Raw genomic sequence first — 18,910 nt, forward strand, 5'->3', positions numbered from 1 at the left:
AAACAGAAACATATTTGTAATCATGCTGAGTCGCAGAACAAAAAGGGAAAACTGCAATCACCACAAACATGATTCCTGTTCGTATTGTCGTTGTTAGTTTGGGAAAAGCGCAACTTTTCATCCCGGAGAAAAACTTACCCCATTCGCCATGAATTATGATTTTCAACAATTGCTCGCATCATTTCGCGCGTTTCCGTTGCTGGCTTACTCCCCCACCACACGTATACCTCTTCCGTTCAACTCTCGGAACACGGAAGTCGACGTCAAGTCTCGGTCCTCGACGCCGAGGTGTTCGGTGTTGGTTGCTGGGATATTTATTCTCCAAGAATGGTGAGTGCTGGGAAGCAGAAGGAGAGAATTCAAGCGACTCGCATCATTATTTGTTTTCTCCGTTCCATGTTACGCTTTAAATCTTCTTCAAACACATTACGAAATATTGATCAAGAAACAACGTTGTCCGTATCAGTGGGGACGTAATGCCAAGAAGAAGATGAAACAAGAAGATGTTTGGGAAGCTTTTTGCGGAGATTTCTGCAATTTTATAAAAACGTAGAGACGTACACTACCCTGCAAAAGTTTGGGATCACCCTCTTAAAAACATACTGAAGTGTTTTGTCCATATCGCTGTGATTATAAATCCAATTGAAATTCTCTATGATGCATTCGAAAGGTATTGAATTATTCTTACTTCGTAGATATATTTCCAAACACATTTTTCCAATTTGACATATTAACTTTTTACATAAAGTTGCGACATTAAAAAAAAAACAAATTGAGAAACATGAACAATTTCCTCAGCATTGAATCGATCAAAATTCTAAATACAGATTCAAACAGAAATTCCTCCGGAGAAAATTCTTCAAGAATACCTTCAGATGGCATTCTTCCAGAGATTCCTTCAAAGGTTTCTTTACAAATTATTTTGGATTTCCTCCACTGATTGTTTCAAAGATCTGTCCAAAAAAAATCCTCAAGTAATTTCTCCAGTAAGGCTGCCATCTAACAACAGCCTGTGTTATAACAATTTCTTCGAAGATTTCTTTATGAATTTAGGCATCACATCACGAATTCTTTCAGATACTTCTCAAGGAATTCCTCAAGAAATTCATCACCAGTAATTCCCACAAGGATTTCACCAGGACTTTTTTCAGGGTTTGTTGCTAGGAGTCCTCTTTAAATTCCACAAGGAGTTACTTCGAGGAGCAATTCTTTCTAGTAATTTTTCTACAGAGTACACAAAGGCATCAATACAAAATCTTCCCAGTAGATTTCTCCGGTGATTCATCCAATACTTCCTTCAAGAACTCCACCAAAAAATCCCCCAAAGATTTATTTAAGAATTCCTCCAGCGAAACTTTAGGCATTTCTAAACAGATTCTACCCAGAACTTATCCATGGATTCATCAAGTTCCTCCAGGGATACCACCAAAAAGGCTTCAGGGATTCCACGAGAAAAACTGCAAAAGAATTCATCAAACTTTGTACACAAGATATCAGCAGGAATTCCTTTAGAGATTCCGCTTGCACTATTTTTTAGAGGTTCTCCTCAGGTTATCTTCCGGTGTTCTTCTAAGGAATCTTCAATAAATTGTTTTATAAATTCAACCAGTGTTTGCTCCAAACATTCTTCCTTGTATCAGTAAAGGGACACTACGAGGTATTCGTCCTGGGATTTCTGCAGGAATTACTTCAATAATCTACCATAAATTTCTCCATGGATTCCCAAAGGAATGTCCAAAAATTCCGTCCAGTATTTCTTGAAGGATTTTTTCCAAGGCGAATCCTTTAAGAACTCCTTCAGGGATTGCTTTAAAAGTCCTTCCAGGAATATATAAAGGAATCTCTCCAGGGAGTTCACTGGGAATTTCTCAATTGATATTTTGGTGCTACCTCCAAGGATTTCTCAAGAAATTGCTTCATGGATTTTTAAAGAAATTTAAAATTCTTTAAGGTCCACTTTAGGGATTTATCCTGAAGGCATTCAGAGAAATGTTTTGTTTGATCGTCTGAGTAAATATCAGTTAATTCCCTGGAGGAATTTCTGATAATCCTGAAGTGAAATCCTAGTAAAACATTTGAAGTATGTTATGGTTGAACTTCTGGCGAAACTCTGGTATATTTTTCTGGTGGAAATTCTATCGAAAGTCTGGTGATATTCCCAGCGTTAGCCCTAGAAGAACGCCTTGTGAAATTCCTGAAAAAACTTCCCTTGTGAAAAATAACAGGTGCAATAATTGGAGAAAATACTGGTGAAGTCTCTGAAGAAATTACTGGTGTAATCTTTATAGAAAATTGTGGTCAAATCGCATAGGAAATTTATTATGGGACCATTGAAGTTCATCTTGACAGAATCCAAACCTCTGGTGGAATTCCCAGAGGAATCCTTGAAGGAATTCCTGTTTCGATTCCTAGGAGGAACTTCTGATAGAGTCACTGGATGATAGGCTGGTGGATTCCCAAATTATAGGTGCAACTCTTATAAGAAATTTCTGCTAAAATCACTGGAGGATTTCCTGAAAAATCCCAAAAATCCCTGAAGTTATTCCACGAGAAATTCCTTGAAAAATCCGGGGGTATTCCTTGAGGATTTCCGGGATTGATTCCTTAATAAAATCCGGGAGGAGCCCCTTGATGAATTCCGCGAGGTATCCTTTGAGAAAATCCGGAAGGAATCTCTTGAGTAATTCTGGTAATGGAATCCTTACAAGAAATTTTTAATAAAATCCCTGGAAGAATTTCTGATAATCCTCGAGAATTCTTGGAGATATTGCGGGAGGAATTCCTTGAGGATTGATTCCTTCAGGAATTTCAGGAGGTATGTCTGATGTATGTTGATTAATTTCGGGAGAAATCCGTTTAGGAATTCCAGGACTACTTTGAAGAGTTCTTGGATGAAACTCTTGAAGAATTCTCTAGAACCTCTGGAAAAAAATTCGGGTAGAATCCCTTAATAAATATCGGGAATAATTCGTAATAAATTGCCTGATGGAACCCAGAATAACCCTAGAAGGATTCCTGAAGGAACATGTAGAAGAATTCCTAATAGAATACCTGGAAGAAATTCTGATGTAATTCTAAGAGAATTTTATAATACAATCTTTGTAGTTGTTCTAATGAAATCCCTGAAAAAACTTCTGATGGAATCCCTGTAAAAACTCCCAATGAAATTTGTTGAAGAATTCATGACGAAATCCATAGAGAAACTTCCCTTGCAAGAACTTGTGATGTAATCCCTGGAGTTATTCCTGATGGAACCATTAGAGAAACTCTTGATAGAATTCCTGTAGAAATTTCAAGTCCGATCTCTGAAGGAACTTCTGATAAAGTTCTTAGAAGAACTTCTGATAGAATCCCTTGGGAACTCCTGATGAAATCCCAAAAAGTATTTCTTTTGTGTTCCCTGTTGGAATTCCTAATTGAACCCCTATAGGAACTTCTTGGGGCCCAGATAGCCGTAGTGGTAAACGCGCAGCTATTCAGCAAGACCAAGCTGAGGGTCGTGGGTTAGAATCCCGCTGGAAATTTGGAAATTTTCTCGACTTCCCAGGGCATGGAGTATCTTCGTACCTACCACACGATATACGCATGCAAAAATGGTCATTGGCACAGTTAGCTCTCAGTTAATAAATGTGGAAGTGCTCATAAGAACACTAAGCTGAGAAGCAGGCTCTGTCCCAGTGGGGACGTAATGCCAGAAAGAAGAAGGAACTCCTGACAAAATCCTTAGAAGAAATCCTAATGGAATCCCTAGAGCAACTTCTGACAGAGTCCATGGAGGAATTCCAGGTGGAATCTCTGAAATATCTCCTGATAGAATCCCTGGAGAAACGTCTGAAAGAAGTCCGAAAGAACTCTTGATCGAACTTTTGGAGGATTTCCAGATGGAATCCCTGAAAAGAATCCTGATGGAACCCCTAGGCGAACATCTGATGAAATCCCCAGAAGAACTTTGGATGGAATTCCCAAAGGAACTTCCGATGGAATCCTAAGAGGGAGTCCTGATAAAAACCCTGATGGAACTCCTGAATGAATTCTTTCGTGAAATTTATGATTGAATCTTAAGAAGTTCTCCTGATGGAATGCCTCGATGGAATCGTGTTTAATTCCCTAGAATAACTCCTGATTCTACAGGCCTTCCTTAGCCGTATGGTTTGAGTCCGCGGCTACAAAGCAAAACCATGCTGAATGTGTCTGGGTTCGATTCCCGGTCGGTCCAGGATCTTTTCGTAATGGGAATTTCCTTAAATTCCCTGGGCATAGAGTATCATCGTACCTGCCATACGATATACGAATGCGAAAATGGCAACTTTGGCAAAGAAAGCTCCCAGTTAATAACTATGGAAGTGCTCATAAGAACACTAAGTTGAGAAACAGGCTCTGTCGCCGTGAGGACATAATACCAAGAAGAAGAAGAAGTGGCCAAAGATGCTGCACATTTGATAAAAACCGGTGGAATTCGATCTGGACCAGGGCCCTTCGATGCGTCGACTGATGCTAGCGCTTCGTAAACAATGACAAGACTGAATTCTAGCTGAGGTAGATTAATGTTGAAGCTTGGTAACTGATCGACATATTGCTGCGGTGCTGGTGATTCAGTGATTTCGAATACGCTTTGGAAGAACTCAGCAAAGAGGTTAGCGGAAGAGGTATCGGTGGAGGAACTTCGATCACAGTAGATTACATCGACCGGAATGCCAGAAGATCTTCTACGAGCGTTGACAAAAGACCAGAATGATACCAGATTTTGCTTGCAGTCAGTCTGGATATTCTTAATATGGTCTCGGAATCGAATTTCATGTAAGCTTCCATACTCGGCCTGTACATTTCACTTATTTTCCAAAGTCCTGCAGCAAAAGTATCGTTTTCGAGCCTGCAGGTTTCGCAGATTACGCAATTGTGGGGTCCATAATGGTTGGTTGAAAAGCTTAGTGGGCCTACGAGTCTTCAACGGAACAGTTTCGCGAATTATTTGATTAATGTTGTCGTAGAAAGCAGATACGGCAGCATCAACGGTCGGGAGGTTAAGTAACTGCATCCAATCCAAGGTTGCTAATCTCTTGTTAATGGAATTGAAATCACACCTTGCGAAATAATACCCACTGTGTTCTGATGTGGAAGCCAATGGAGGAGATTGACTGTCAAGTTTTAAAACTAGTGGCTTGCGATCAATGTGATGGATTTTACTAAGGTGGCGCAGATGATTGAAGCGTGCCACTAGTTCTCTCTTTCATTCTCCCGCTGTTCTTATGCAGCGCAAATAGTGACGTCACTATTTGCGCTGCATAAGAACAGCGGGAGAATGAAAGAGAGAACTAGTGGCACGCTTCAATCATCTGCGCCACCTTAGTAAAATCCATCACATTGGCTTGTGATGACGATCTACTTTCAGCATAACAGACGGCGGTTCGAACAATTCCATCGATTCTGTGTCACTAACAAAAACCAAGTCGAGCAGCTTTCCGTTATCGTTGACCTTATCGTTGATTTGTTTAAGCCCTGTCGACAGTAAGAACTCGAGGCAGCAAACCCTGTATGTCGTCATCATAATCCCATGAAAGATTAGGTAGGTTGTAATCACCCACAATAATAGTCGTATCAAATGGAGTTGCCTTGTCAATATGCTCTTGCACGGATTCAGCATGCTTGATGTAGGTGAACGGGTGACTACAGAGACGAACGTAAATCCAACATAGGAATAGCGATTTATGTGGCAACGTAATATGCACAGCTACTTGCTCGAGATGATCACAATCGACAAGATGTACAGCCCTACAGTTCAGCTCTGATTTCACTGCGATTAACACGCCGCCACCGCGCCGCAATACACTGGTGCGGGAGCTCCGATCACAGCGGTAAATAATATAGTTGATCGTCAATTCAGCATTGGAAATGTCGGTGTGATGCCGCGACTCTGTGAATATTACAACGTCGAAGTCACAAGAAAGGAGTTGCTGGAGTAGCGCGTTTGTCTTGGTTCTCAGGCCCAGGACGTTTTGATAATAAACAGTGAATTGACTACGAGGTAAACCGCGATCGGACAAGAAAGGCAATACGTCTGGTATGTTGCATGATTCGATTGGTTCTAAGAGCTGATCATTGGTCCTGAGTCTACAGACAGCACCGAATGCTGAGTCCTTCGTCTTTTGTCCTTTGAATTCATGAAACTCAATCACTTGTGGCCATGATACAGGATTCATGGCCTTAGGTTTCAATTCGAGGCTGGCTCCAACCTTGAACAAAACGAAAGACAACGTCGACAGTGAGCGGCCTCTCGGTATAAACGACTTAACAACAACTTCATCCGTGTGCAAGCAACCTTTGGCGAGTCTTTCAATGTCAGTTTCGGATACTTCCGGAGATATTTTCGATAAGTACACCCAGAACTTGTTGCGTGTTCTGTCCATGTGGATTGATGGTATGTCGGCGTCGAAGGTCCTGTTCCACGAAGGATTTTAGAGGGTTGATCGGACACCACAGCCTTATCGCCAGGTCTTCTCTTTGGGAAATTGGCATGACCAAACTTGAAAAATCGAGGAAGCGGAGATAGCACCATAGGACACAGTTGGTAGAATCCACCTCTAATTTCCTATCTGATCTCGTCTATTAAATTGTATTTAATCTCGCTCTTCATTTCCTCACTCAGTTTTTGATAGGTATTGTTCACTTCAATTGCAGCTGAATTCATAGATGATATCGCATTTTTTTTAAAACGAGCGTTGCTCATCAATTCCCGATAGCCAGCCATTGCACATCCAAAAAATATCGGGTTTACCAAAAATTTCCTTGTAAGCTCTTCCGTTATATTTGTGCAGCTAAAATGGAAAGTTGTCTTGCAAAAACCGCCACAAACAACTTCGACGGCAGTCATACCACGCGCGCAGCTATGATAAACTTTTGAAGCAGCTATTTGATGTTTGCTGTTGGAAAACAACACCGATGGAGATGCTCTAACGTTAGTTTGGGCAGTGACAAACAGATGGCTACGCAGACTTGATCAGGCTTGGGAACTGTGACCTCTATTCACCACAGTTCATCAATTCTGCCAGTCAAACACAAAGCAGCAGCAGCATCAATTCGCGATGACGGAGGCAATTACCACAGTAGACCCTATGCGTGAAGCTCCGATTTCTTTACATGGCAAAGCATAGGAAGTAAATTTCCAAATGCTTCTAAAAAATTCAAAACTAAATTTAATCAAATTCTGTTCAGTGTACGGGGTTAAATTTATGATAAGCTATAGAATCCGCAGAATATTGAGGAAAAAATATAAAAATCAAAATAATGTGTCTATAATGTTGTCCGTCAATAGTCTATCAACATGTACTGAAATTAATTTAAATAGCTATTGTAATTAATTTTATATAAGCATTTGAAATATTACTTCCTATACCTTGCCGGGTTGAATTTTCGACGCTTCACGCATAGAGTAAACTTTTTCCAGATGGCAGCACCGTACCTTCGTTAGAATACCATCAGGCGTTGCGCTGCCAACAGTTTACACACTGCTTGACTGTGTTTGTCTCTCCATTATGATCGTTTTCGGGCAGCCATCTCGAGGTGATTGATTGAAAAAAAATGTTAAATAATTCAATCGCTAATATTTTGCTAGTGTTTGCAACTAATTGAAATCTATTAGCGCTAAAAGCAAGAGCACAATCATTTCGTTGCGATACATATAAACAAGTTCAATTTCATGCTACCTTTATCGAGCAAAAATGCAAACCCCGAAAATCGCAAAAATCATGCCACCACTGTGCTAGAGTCATTTCGCATTCGGGTTTGATATAACGTTGGGAAGAAGAAGATTACAGTCAGTGTTGCCACAAGTACAGATTTATCTGGAAAGGTACAGATTTTTTGATAGTGTTTGGTACAGATTCTGTACGGTACAGATTACAGAATTTTACGAAAAAGTACAGATTGGTACAGATTTTTGGAATTGGTAATTTTGAGACACAAAATGCAAAATATACATGAAATTTGTAACTAATTTACACAAAACCTTAATTGAAAGATACAATTTCCATAGAATTGAATAATAAATATATAACTAGTGAAATTATTTCAGTAAAAACTATGTTAAATTTCAAAGTTCATTAGGATTGCAAGGATTATTTCAATAATATTTATTGGATTTGGTACAGATTTTGGGTATAGATATTTAGAATCTCTGGTACAGATAAAAAAGATTTTTGAGCCTTCGGTACAGATAGAAATGTGGCAACACTGATTACAGTTTTGAGGAGCAGTGACATTTTTTTGTTTTGAACGGTCATGGCTTGCTTTCGATTTTGATGGTCATGTAGGAAAATGTGAATGTCGAGGTGGTAAATGTTTACTACAGTACATTTTTCATCCCTGGACTTGATCGATGACAGGCGAGTGTTGAAAGATGAGCAGTAGCTAGCGTTGTTTATTCGAATGAATGGTACACAGTTGGGAACATTAAGGCTTAATAGCAATTGATTGCGATGCTTGGCGGAGTGAACAAATGCTGGATGTAATTGTTTATGTTTTGGTGGCGCAATCCACAGTGCAGGTAGAGAACGACGAGATGGGAGATTTTTATAAGGGGCAATGGCGGTGGGCTCAGACCACACTCAAGCCTGCTCGGAAAATGGAATTTCGCTTATCCTACCTGACTGTATGTTGCAAACAAACTGTGAGCAGTACGGAACGAGTACTTGTGGGATGAATTATACAACCTTTAGCAATTTCGGCTGTAGATTTCGTCAAGAAAGTTAAAAATCGGTGACACAAACAGAAGAACACAACTTATCAGCACAGCAGTGTTGCCAAAAATTGTGTAGAAAATGTCCTGTAAGGAAAGAGACAAGCAATTGTGAGATCACTTGGAGCAAGTACAATTTTGTAACAATTCATCAAAAGTGGAAACAACAAAGTGTGTGTAGATCTACGATTCGCTGGATTTTTCGCCAGTGGATCCAATATCCATAAACGGTTAGAGTAAGAAAATGCTTCTTGTTTAAGATGAGCCTCCAGCGCTGCCGTGGAAGCCGTAGAGATCGCACCAGACATCACTATCAAGCACATCCTTTGGAAATGTCCTAATTTTGATTGGATTGTTCTCACTTCGCCCATTTGCCACCACACAAGACATCCAATATTGGCCGAACAACTGTAGTGTAAATCCAGTTTTACCGAAGGTTTGCCGGGTTGACCAAAGGCCATGCAAGTTATTTTTAACCTGAATTTAATATGATGTTTTCAGGAAAATTTGGAATTTGGAACAGTAAAAAGAACAATAGATGTTTTATTCGGATTAACCTGAAGGCCATATTGGCGGCACCAACTCTCGACTACCTGAAGAGCACTTTGCATCAGGTCGAATAGGGTGCTTATGCACGTACCAACTACCGTCAAGCTACCTTTCACCGTGCATTTAAGAAAAAAAAATGCACTTCAAAAAATTATATAACTTTTCCGAATAATTTAAAGCGTACTAGAAAACCTCTACGTAGAGTGTAATAATATAATAATTCAGGGAAAAATATAAAACTTGTGATGCATAACAAAAATTACGCAAAAATTATGTTTGAAAATGTCATGTTAAGGTCGCCTCGTACCGTTCTATGTCACCATTTACCGTGCACACTAGTGCATCATTCACCGTGCGTATAGTTTTCGTCATGATTTAATTTTGTATCTTGATGAAACGTTGTTGATGAAGCAACTATGTTGCTAGAAGTGTGTGCATTCATTTTTAAGAGTTAAATAATCTTCACTTACAATAAAAACCATAAAAAGTTTGAAAATTGGGTTAATAATTATTTTTATTAAAATCGTTATAGGAGTTGTATATTGGTGACATAACAATAAATTTAATATTACCAAATAATTCCATGCCTTTTACACTAATGCACGGTGAAAAGGCTCCATTCACCGTGCATTTGGGTTTCGTCTGAAACACAATAAAATTCTAATTTGCCTTAAATCTCATTGCTCATACGATGAAATACATCTTACTAATAGTATGCATAGCGAAAACTTGTTGAAATTTAGAAAAATTTCATACTCTATCGTTAAAATGAAAAACTGGAATTTTTGGCGTTTCTACTAAGAGTGTTGAAAAATCTCATTATCAAACAGAATTCATATGGTTTCGACTACATAAACTAGGTTTTTCAAAATGTTTTGTGACAAAAACTACTGCATTTTATCAGTTTTATCTTATTTTGCTGACAAAAAAATAATTTGTGAAAATTGTATGAATATTCTGTGGGAATTTGTATATGTGCACGGTGAATGGAGACCGCACGGTGACTGGTGACTTAACGGTATCATAGCTAGATAGTCGTCCATAAGTTGAAAAACCGCTTTTAATGAGTTTATTCAATAGCGTATCTGCTATGAGATTCCACAAAAGTGGTAATAGAACTCCTCCTTGCGGGCATACGCAAACATTCAATATTCAAATCTGAGAAGAATTACAACAGTCGATTAGAACGTATTCGATTTGGTTTTCGGTTGATTTCTCGGATGGCCGCCATTCAAATACTCAAATCAATGCTAGTTAGTCAGCAGAAATGAGTGAGTTTCCTCAATAGTGTATCTGGAACAAGATTTCTCAATAATGGCGATTATAGAGCACAGTTTTCTCAGATCAAATTGCATCATCCAAGAGCTGTAAAATCATTCTTCCATATGATGTGGTTAGAAAAAATCTTCTGTAATTAGACTTCTAATACGAATAGAACCAACCAAGTCACCATGAAACTAATGGACAAGTTGATCAGCTTCAGTTATCCCAAAACAACTCACAACTTCAAACGACCATCTTTCGGTTCCTTCATCAATCACGTATGGAAAATTATATTGCTCACGGATGGTTGAAACGAAAGCACCACCGCTTCGCCATTGACAGGTAAGTTGCCCACCTAGATTGATGAGAGTTATTATCGCCGTCACATTCCTTGTGGTATCAAAATCACCGACTTTGACGACGACGACGACGACGATGATGATGATGCTGGAAAAATCAAAGAAACGAATTCCTTAACCCCCTTGTGTCCCATTTGAGCCGACGACAGGAGATGGACAGGGATTACTCCGAGTCATCGTTGCACAAAGTCATCGCCTCCGTCCTAGTCCACACACCCACACACACGTCTGTGCCCAGATCGTATCCGGAGCATCAAAGAGCATAAAAACATACCGGCAACCGTGTGCCATTCAGGCAAAGTTCAAGTTGAATTCCTATCCTGCGTCTTGAAGGGTGTACCGTTTGAAATCCGTACGTACAAAAATCGTTCTCAAAATTCGAGTGTTTATCCAATTATACCCAACCTTCTTTTCACGCAACCTCTGCTTACGCAATTTTATTTAATTGATTTTTTGTGAATTTGAAGCCTACTACTTGATACTTCATGGGCTACAATCCGCTTCGTTGAATCTACGCCTAATGGATAATTCTCCTCCACTGGACTCGGTCCTAAGCCAATCGCTTCCAGTCGCCCTGAACGTTGAGTGCCCTTAGGTCCTCCTCAACTGCAAAAAGCCATCGTGTGCGCGGCCTACCACAAAGTCAACGGCCTCGTCCGGGTTCTCTACTGAATATTACTTTAGCTTGTCGTTCTTCCGGCATTCGTACCACGTGACCAGCCCAACGCAGCCTGCCGTGTTTAGTGAGCTTAATAATATCCACTGCTTTATATACTTGGTACAATTCATGATTCTTGTGGCGTCGCCAGATGCTATTTTCTTGATTACTGCCAAGTATTGTTCGCAGCACCTTACGCTCAAAAACCGCGAACGCTTTCCGGTCGACCTCTTTTAACGTCCACGATTCATGGCCGTATAGAGCAACCGGGAGAATTAGTGACTTGTATAGCGCAAATTTTGTCATTGTCTGCAGGCTACAAGACCTCAGCTGGTTACGGAGCCCGTTAAAAGCCCTATTCGCAGCTGCAAGACGCCTTTTCACCTCGCGGGTAGCATCATTATCACACGTCACTAAAGTACCAAGGTAAATAAATTCTTCCACTACTTCAAATCGTTCACCACCCAGCAACACTTCACTACCAACATCACGATTGGAACCACACTGTCTACCGGCGATCATGTACTTTGTTTTGCTGGTATTGACGGTAAGTCCATTCCTCGTAGTCTCCCTTTTAAAAGGAACGAATGCCTCTTGCACGGTTCGACGATCGATTCCTAGGAGCATATGCGACCGCGTGACAATGGTACCGCTTTTTAGCACGCCTGCTCTCCTAATAGCTCCTTTTAGGGCAATGTTGAACAAAAGGTTCGAAAGCGCATATCCTTGCTTCAATCCATCTAAGGTTACGAAGGAGGTTGAAGTCTCATCTGCAACCCGCACAATTGATTTCGATCCATCCAACGTTGCTCGAATCAATCTAATCAGTCTTGCCGGAAAACCGTGTTCTATCATTATCTGCCATAACTCATTTCTCTTTACTGAATCTTACGCAGCCTTGAAATCAATGAACAGATGATGAGTCTGCAAGTTATATTCCCGGAACTTATCAAGGATTTGTCGCAAGGTAAACATTTGATCCGTCGTTGATCGGCCCTCACGAAAACCAGCATGCTGATCGCCGACGATAGACTCCTCCAGCGGTTTCAATCTGTTGAACAGAACACGCGACATTATTTTGTACGCTTAATTGAGAAGCGTTATTCCTCGTTAATTGGCGCACTCCAATCTGTGCCCCTTCTTATACAGAGGGCAGATGAGGCCCTCCAGCCAGCTAGCAGGCAATTCTTCTTCCTCCCATATTTCGTATTTCGTACAGCTGCTCACTACCGTGCTTGAAAAGTTCGGCCGGGAGCTCGTATTTTCCAGCAGCCTTACAGTTCTTCAACTCCTTGATCGCTTTTCTATCCTCATCTAGCGTCGGTGACTACACAGCTTGTCCATCGTTGCTGTTGATTAATCTGTTCTCAGACGCGCTCGTGTTTTCTCCCTTCAACATTTGCTCGACGTATTCTTCCCACCTGGCAGCCACCAAGATTTTGTCTGTCATCAAGTTACCTTCACGGTCATTGCACATTACGGAGGAGACGGCGCCGTTTTTCTCCGCACTCCATTGACAGTTTCGTAAAATCTCCGCATATCGTTTTGTTCCATGCTGTTCTGCGCCTCAGTAATGATGTCTTCTTCATACTGCATTTTCTTTCTGCGCTGTATTGTTTTCTCGGTTGCTCTCGCTTCCTTGTACCGCTCTCTATTTTGCCGGCTACCAGACACTAGCATCCGGCTTCTGGTAACATTATTCTCATATGTCACCTTTTGGCACTCCTCATCAAACCAACCGTTCCTAGGCCTCTCTGAGTAGTACCTATCACCTCTCGCTCTACTGTGCTCACCGCTCTGTGGATGAACTCCCACATATTGTTGAGGTTGTCGTCTACGTTGGTTCCCCCTATCCGCTCATCAAGCTTCCGACGGTATTCAACTGCAACTCCGTCTGTTGATAATCACTGAATATTGAAACGCAACGGTCGCTGTGCTTATGTGTTCGACACGGTAGACAACCGTGCGCGAATCTTACTTACAACGAGATAGTGATCAGAGTCGATGTTTGGACCTCTGACCTTATCCCATCGATGACATCCGAAAAATGCTGGCTGTCCACCAAAACGTGGTCTATTTGGTTGCAGAGATCACCATTTGGCTGCATCCAGGTGTGCTTTCGGATGTCTTTGCGTGCAAAGTAGGTGCTGCTGATGGCCATCCCTCTAGCTGCGTCGAAAGTTAGTAATCTTAGGCCGTTGTCATTGGTGGCGGAGTGAAGGCTCTCCGTACCAATTATTGGACGGAAAAAGTCCTCTCTTCCAACCTGAGCATTGGCATTGAATTTGAAGCCAATTTCAGTGTGCGCAGATTTTAAACTGTACATCCTTCACCACCCCCACTCTGACCCTTTCGATGTGGCCAACCCTTTCTGTGTCTTTTTGTTCTCGCCCTAGTCGCCCTAGTCATCAGCAAAGACCCCTGGTCCAGGAATGCAGCAGCAGCAGCACTCATATGAACCATTACTCTCTGTGCCTGGAATAAGTGGTCTATACTGCTACTGCTGCTGCTGCATTCATGGCATTTCTGTTGACTTCCTTTATTTCTTGCCATCGCTTGTATGTAAATGCACTGAGCTCAAAGTTCACATATCCGGATAACAAACATGATGGATGATGCTTGAATTACTGGTAGCACAACAGGATCTACCTCTGGCTTTTTAAGTTAGAGTGTAGGGGTAAAAATTCAGAGATATTGGGGTCGTGGCATATCGTACTCTCGTATTTCTAGATTGTAATCACATAACATAACCTTTTATGCATAGATTTTAAAACAATATCTTGAAGTTTGAAGATCCACACATACTCCAGTGATGAAAACAGGTCAAGTTTCAGAAGGATCGTAGTGTTATACATTTGAGATAGAAAAGTGCACGGGTAGCTCATTCAGAGCAACGGCCAGCCAAAGCACTGCCATTTCATTCCTCCATCCTAGAACCGTCACGTCACGGTATTCACAATTTCTGAAATTGGATTTCACTACCAGAGGAACCCGTCGCCGAAGTTGTGCCCTTTTGTTCTTAGTGTAATCTTATGTGCGGTGGAGATTTAATATCCCTCCTAATAGCCCAGGCAGCTTTTGTTACCCATATACTGTCATAACTACACGTTCCCTGGCACGGTAATTACAATCCAATTACAGAACACGTCAAATGCACTATATATTGTACATAGTGGAATTCAAATTTCTTGTTCTTAAACTTTTTTTACCAGTCTTGGTTGGTTGTACAAAAATGGAAACAGAAGCAACCAGGACCTGTCAGAATGGAAAATAATAATCGTTTCGTCGCCGTCATTTTCTTTCACATACTGGTGCACGGTTCTACTCCAGGAAATGCAATGTGAAGTGTGAATAATGACTCACTGCACTGGATGTCGAAGTCAAATTGTATCGTATTCTTGGAATATGATTTCAGAATTCAATAAGCAAAATATCCGCAGAAGGTTTTCAGAACGACTGAACAATGTTTCTCTCTGCATACGTTTAGGTTCTAAGCTGTCGAATATTACACAATGTATTACAATATAGAATGATTAATATAGAATACAGTATGAGCCCTACATACTTAACGTCATCTGATCAATTAATTGGAACCCATCGAGACAACGTGTTTACTTGAAGGTTTCAAATAAAGAGCTTTTGGTTTATGTGGGAAAGTTATGAGTACTGTCCAGAGCATTGAAAAGACTATGCCAAGCTGTGTTTCAACAGAAACACCCAAAGCTTCAAAAAACTCAGCTCAAAAACAAAGTTTCAAATTACGAAAAAAGTTTTTGTTTTGTACGCTTATGAATGATAATTGCAACTCCCCCACATACCTCGTCAAGTCGATCATTACGATTAACAAAAAAGTTTGGATCTCTTTTGAGTTTGGATCCAGGTTTCAAATAAGTTTCAGTAATAACTGCAGCTGTGCCGTTGTTTGAAGCCTTTGCATGATACTTCATTAAGAACTGACACGTTGAAGTTCTTCAAAATGATGGAACTGCTTCATTTTGATGCTCTAGTTTCATTGAATGAAATTTTACGCAGAGGAGCTTCACAAAGTCGATGAGCGTCACCTGAAATTACGATATTGCCGTGGTATAAAACACTAGAGTGGAACACATCAACAAATTCAAATGCGGCTCACCGAGTAAATACCTCGGTGGATAGTGCAGGGTGACATTGTTCTCAGTAATGGAAAATCATCCGTGCTGTAACTACCATCTGGAATTCCACGCGATCCATCGCGGGAAGATTGGTTGGTTTGAACATTTGCATTATCCGATTTGAAATTCCAACTCTGTTCGGATGGCCTCTGCCGATGTTGGGACGTTCGTTTCGATGGGAACGCGTCTCGTTTTGGGTTTTTGTGCCTTTTTGTTTGTTCGAGGGTGGCACAATGGCGTGCCCAGGGAGAACCAATTTTTGATACGAAACGCTTCTTCTTCTTGACATAACGTCTTTACTGGGACAGAGCCTGCTTGTCAGCTTAGTGTTATTAACTTAAAAAAAGTTGGAAGGTTGAGAAGCCACTTTGAGTGTCAGCTCTTCCACAGTTATTTACTGAGAGCTTTCTTTGCCAAAGTTGTCATTGTTGCATTCGTACATCGTTGGGCAAGGACGATGATTCTTTATGCCCAGGGAAGTCAATTGAATTTCAATTACGAAAATATCCTGGACCGACCAGGAATCGAATTCAAGCAACTTTAGCATGGCTTTGCTTTGCAGCCGCGGACTCTGACCATTCTGCTAAAAAAAGTCCCAAAAAAAAAACTCAAATTCAAAAAAAAAAAAAAAAGGCTGTGCCACTTAAAGCATTCTATTTGGCTTGAGATATCTATTCAACTTTACACTACGAAAAACCAATTGAAACATACAGATGCAGTAAATGAAATGCTACGTAAAATACAACATGTAAAAAATGATAATTACGTTATTTTACTTGCTCTAACATTTTGGGCACACATGCTCTATTTTTTCAGATTATTTCTAGGTTTGTTTATTTTTAACAGTAATCAACTTGAGGTTTCCAGTCAGATGAAAGTTAGGTGCCGGTCATAGTAAACGCGATACACAAACATCAAAAACCAATGGGCGAGTAGGATTTTCGCTTCGAGTTGCGTTTGCATCCTGTTCATCTCTCAGTATTGACAATTCGAAGACGAAGAATATAATTACTGTCCAGAGAAAAATTATGTGATGCTACTTCTTACTCCCTGTGACCTTTTTCTTTTAAATGGTTTTCAACGAGCCTGAATTAAGTAGTGTTGGAAAAATCTCAAATCTCACTCTAGAGATTTTTGGATTTGACATGTTCCATATTTCAATTATTTTGCTTCCACTTCATTCTTTTTCTAACTGGCTAATTATGGCTGCACTAGAACAGAACCTACTTCTCGGCTTTGTGTTCCTGTGAGCACTTACACAATTATTAACTGAAAGCTTTCGCTATCAATTGACCATTATGGCATATGTATATCGTGTAGCAGATACAACGATATTTTATGCGCTGAGAAGTCGAAAAAATTTCAAACCCGTAAAAATCCTCGACCGGTGGGACTCGAACCCATTAAAATCAAAGCTTGGTCTTGCTAAATAGCTGCGCATTTACCGCTACGGCTGTCTGGCCTTTGCTTACACTGATAAGTTTTTGAGCGATATTTTTATAAATATTAATCTCAACAATGAATTTGATGACCAAAACATGTCTGCAAATTGGAAATAACTTTAAATTTTACCTTTAATGCTAAGTATACTGTTCCGCTTAAGAAATATGGAAAATAAGCAGTTTAAAATTTAAAAAACTTTGTTTTGTAGATACTCCAGATGATGTAATCTAGGCTCAAAAAAATAAAAAAAAATAAACAGGAATGTTAAGATGCCTTTCCTTTGGCCATCTCCGAATTTTGACAAGCTTCTACTTAGACAAGTTTGAAATTTATTTGCAGAAATTGTTTGCTTATTAAGTACGAAATTATTCTTTTGCTTTGTAATGTTAAAGAATGCTGTTGGGGAGGCACCTTTTCACGGACGAAATACCTATTCATAGCAGCTTTCCGTTGAGCAGCTTCAATGCTGCAAAATTCAATGATTTATTAAATCATTAAGGCGAAGTAGGCCGTCATTGAAATTTGTACGCGTCGTTGATGGTTGTTGCTAATTCATCTCACGATTTCGAATCAAAGAAAATCAATTGGTTTTGCACTGACGCAGCTAAAAAAGTATCAGCATATTTCATGCATGTTAGCGCGTACAGTGATACTTTTTCAAGCCAATATAAACTATCAAGACTGAGTTTTATCACTTTGAAATTGCAAGCATCATTGCTGCTTAAACGAATGACGGGCTACTTAGCCTTAACTATTCCCACCGATAGATACTATTAGCTGCAAATTTTTCACCTTCACTATCTGCAAATTGTCGTTCAGTGTTTTCAGTTTCACAGAAATTCCACCACAACAATCTCACACCCGTGAAACTTACTGAATCGGTCTATCTAAAATTGATTGGACATGTGAAGACCTGATACAATTGAATGGATTAATATAGTGATAAAAATGAACAATAATAAAAAAAAATATGAATACTCCGAACGACTCGTATACAAAATTTCTTCCAGCATCATAAAATACAACCCTCACTGTAAACATCATTTTCATATCACGTTCTTTGAATAGGGCGATATTCAAAACTGAAAAGGCAATAGATGGCTCTTTTTCAGTGGTAGTAAAAACGAAATCCTGAAGCAAAGAAAGCACCAAGGAAGATGAACTAAACATAAAATGTTATGTATTCACTTTACACTTGATTTCTTATCACTACTTTTTTGATCCAGGTTCCTAATTGCAAGTAATTTACGTTTTTCATTATTTTCCATACGTTTTGACAGTTCTCCGACTACCATTCTTCCATGCGCTTGTGTTGAAAGTTTGAGAAATTTGGGAATCCAGCATAGCGCGATCAGTGGGAGGAATACAAACAACAGTGTCGTCGCTCGGCGGCCAGTGAAAGAAACTGAATGTTCGAAAGGTTGTTGCCTGTACTTTTTTCCGCTGGCGCCAATTGTTAGCGGTTATAAACGAAATAAACAGTAGTTACCCTATTGATTGATCGAAGTTCTTTCATCACACTTCTTGCATCCAATGTTGCACTCTAGCTTTATCGTCGCCATTCGTCCCAACGAAACTCCGATGCAGATTTTTTTTTCTTTGCTTTTGTTTTGCGTTGTACCTAGTGGTTTGCCGTGACACGTTGCCGCTCAAACAAATTGTTGATGGAAGATTCCTTTGAATAGGGAAGTATTGCAAACTGATGCGAATACGCTAACATTTGTTTTATGTTGTTCCGTTTGTAAATCCTTATTAG

At 40.1% G+C, this 18,910-nt stretch overlaps 1 protein-coding gene across 9 annotated transcripts in view; it reads left to right on the plus strand.

The window, feature by feature from the left end:
* LOC5569251 (disintegrin and metalloproteinase domain-containing protein 12) overlaps nucleotides 1–18,910 on the plus strand; it is a 1,070,169-nt gene that overhangs the window by 411,457 nt on the left and 639,802 nt on the right. The window lies entirely within an intron of this gene.

This window comes from Aedes aegypti, chromosome 1 (assembly GCF_002204515.2).
Source record: "Aedes aegypti strain LVP_AGWG chromosome 1, AaegL5.0 Primary Assembly, whole genome shotgun sequence".
NCBI classification, from domain to species: Eukaryota; Metazoa; Arthropoda; class Insecta; order Diptera; family Culicidae; genus Aedes; species Aedes aegypti.